Source organism: Pinus tabuliformis, chromosome 6, assembly GCF_031772625.1.
Source record: "Pinus tabuliformis cultivar Carrire ecotype Pingquan chromosome 6, CPIR1, whole genome shotgun sequence".
NCBI lineage: Eukaryota > Viridiplantae > Streptophyta > Pinopsida > Pinales > Pinaceae > Pinus > Pinus tabuliformis.
This window is the reverse complement of record NC_142292.1, coordinates 1,511,814,625-1,511,817,810: the sequence shown is the minus strand read 5'-3', so window position 1 is coordinate 1,511,817,810 and position 3,186 is coordinate 1,511,814,625.

The window sequence follows — 3,186 nt, the reverse complement described above, 5'->3', positions numbered from 1 at the left end:
TAAATAAAATAATAAATTATATTAAAAAAATACTTAATTTATTAAAAAAATTATATTATTATTATTTAAAAATTAAATAAAAATATTAAATAAATAATATCATTATTAAAAAAAAGTTGGTCAAAGTCGTTATTATTAGAATATAAACTATATTAAACCATACTTAATTTATTGTTAATTTATTAAAAAGAAAAAATAAAATAAAATTTTATAATATTATTATTTAAAAATTAAATAAAAATATCAAATAAATAATATCATTATTAAAAAAAGTTGGTCAAAGTCGTTAAACAAATAATAACCATGAAGAATGGAAGACCAAATAAGCTAAATAAAGGACTAGGAGGCTGGTGGAGAGAATAAAATATTAAATACGTAATAATTTAAAGAAAGAAAAATGTGATAAATTATTTTAAGGACAATACAAGTCAAACGATTAATGAGTAGCTAAATTCTTAAATATATAAGAGGTAGATAGGTCCCGGCATAAGAGAAGGTTACCCGGCTTAGATTTTAGATTTAGGACGAGGATTTAAACAATTAAAAAAATGGAATGTATAGGAAAGAAATTTAGAAATTTATTTATATAAAAATAAAATATATATATATATATATGGTTTTATATTAATTTTATAAAGGATAAAATTGGATAAGAAGTAAGATTAGGGTAGAAGTTATTCTTCCGCCCATATATATTTTTTTGGTGTTATTATTGAGTTTACGGTTCGAGTTATTTCTTGTTTAGTTCTCTAGTGTTGTCGTCGTGTGTTTTGTTTGTAGGTCCTATATGGTTGCACGCCAACGATTACCTAGCTGTAGGGGTGTTGCTCTCGGGGCATTCCCCTCAAGACACAAGCGTCTTTTCAGGTGGGAATCAATAGCAATTTTTTTCGATTTGGCTCCTCTCGAGGTCAAAAAGGAAATTCTACACTTGGAAGCCACAAAGTTTGAGGATTGTAAATATTTCTCTGATTCAAAGATCGGTGGCAACAACCTCAAATGGGTTCCCGATCCAAGGAAGTTTCAGAGAAGAAGACTACATTTGCTTCCCTCTACACCTTGCACCGTCAAATAGAAACACTACCCAACATGGTAATTCACGATAAGAAGGTTGATAACTGCAAACTCTTTGCAGGTAAGGAGGAGATTAAGAGAATGTTGAGGGACATCAGGTATAATTTGGATGATATAATGGTACAATTGAATCGTGTGGAATGTTTTGTGTCTCAGACTTAGAGACTGACTCCAATGATCATCAAGAGGAGGCAACAATCATCAACGTTGTACCTCTGAACGCTATCCATGCAAACTCTTCTCCACATTCGTAGTCATCATTTTGGACTAATGAGTCCATCAAGCAATTCGTTTTAGTCTCTTATGTTGGAAGGAACTCGTTTTTTGTTATCTTAATTTGCCTTGTCAATATTGTCAGAGGTTACTACTTGTCTCTTATGTTACTACAACTCTGGATTTTTTCATGACTCAGTCAGGGATCTAAGGAATTTAGAGGATCTTGGTTCACTGTGTTATAGTCCACAACACTTGTGTAGTCCAGTAGGGTAGTAACATTTTGCAATTTTTTTCTAAAGGTAGTTTATGTTGTGTTTATGTTTATCCTAATGGACACTCATGATCCTCGAGATCAACTGATGATATGAGGGGATTCCAATGTAATATCTTTTGCTATCAATAGAAATACATTGAAGAAATTTACAACAACAAAAAATTAGGGAAGAAGTAAGAATAAAGGTGGTTAGAATAAAGGAAAAGCAAAAAATGGGAATAGAGAAAACACAAAGTAGAAGAAAAAAAGGTTTATTATTGTAGAGAATTGATGATGGGTTACAAATTACAATCACTTTTATAGTGTTGAAAAGTTTTTAAATTTTAAAAATGTTTATGAATAATAAAATTCGATATTGATATCTTTTATTTGTTTGTTAAATTAAGTGAGTTTTGAGATAACTAACACGTCTAAGTGTCGCTTGAGTAACCACGATCCAGAGGTATCTACGCTGTTAAAATCATCCAAGAACCACACCCGTCTTGGACCACACTAGCCCTTAGCATAGATAGATGTTTGCCCATAGATTCAAACTAATAATCTTTACAACACATAGTGCCTTAATAGAATACCATCTACTCTGTCCCATGGGCAATTCGATATTAATATTTTAATTAAACTAAAACAAATAAAATATTTATAACTATAATATTTGTTTAATAATTAATATAATAATTATAAAATATAAATATATATTGTAAAATGAATTTGAATTAATTTTTCAATTTGATTTATTAAAAGCATTTAATATAATAAAACAAACACGTTAATTTTATTTTCAATTAAATTTATTTTAATATATATGCACTATAACTTATCATCACCATTTACTTTTTAAGATCACCTTTTGAGAGACATTTTTTCATTATATTCTATATATGTATTAAGTATCCATATCTTGTTTAAGATGTTGGGTTTGAATGTTTAATATTATCTTAATATTTACAAATGGTCCAACTTAGCATTACTCATTTGTGAATACAAACCTAAAATAGCAAATGATGTTACACCATGTTTGGCTTTTATTAAATTTCAAAATGATTTGAGTTTAAGAAACTTGAAAACAAATAGAAAATGGTGGCCCTCATCACCAATACACTGAAAACTACACCATTTTATGTTAAAAAACTTAGAATTGAAAAGAGAATACAATATACTAGTTTTAGAGGATATCTAATCTAGAGGCTTGGACTTTGATAGCCATGTGTGCCTCCATCTCATGGCTCAAGGAAACAACTCTGAAATTGTGTAATGAAAACATGTGAAATCGTGCTTCCTCCATAGCAGTGTTAAATAGATATGGTAAACAAAGACAACATCTTTTATGAAATATTGAATTTGGTAAAACCTCAAATTTATTGTGGAAGGACTTAATGCAAGAATATCCTAAATCTTGTTAAAGGATGTGGCAAGAGAGTGTGAATAAAAATAATTTTTTAATATTAAATTTTAGTGTGAATTATATTTATTAATGAAAATAAAATAGTATTTTTAATTAAATTATGTTGTAAATTTTAATTAATAATAAGAATGAAAAGATAGTTTTTTAATAATAAATTATAGTGTCAAAGATTAATTATTGATATTTATCATTTGTATTATAATTATAATGTTATGGTGTT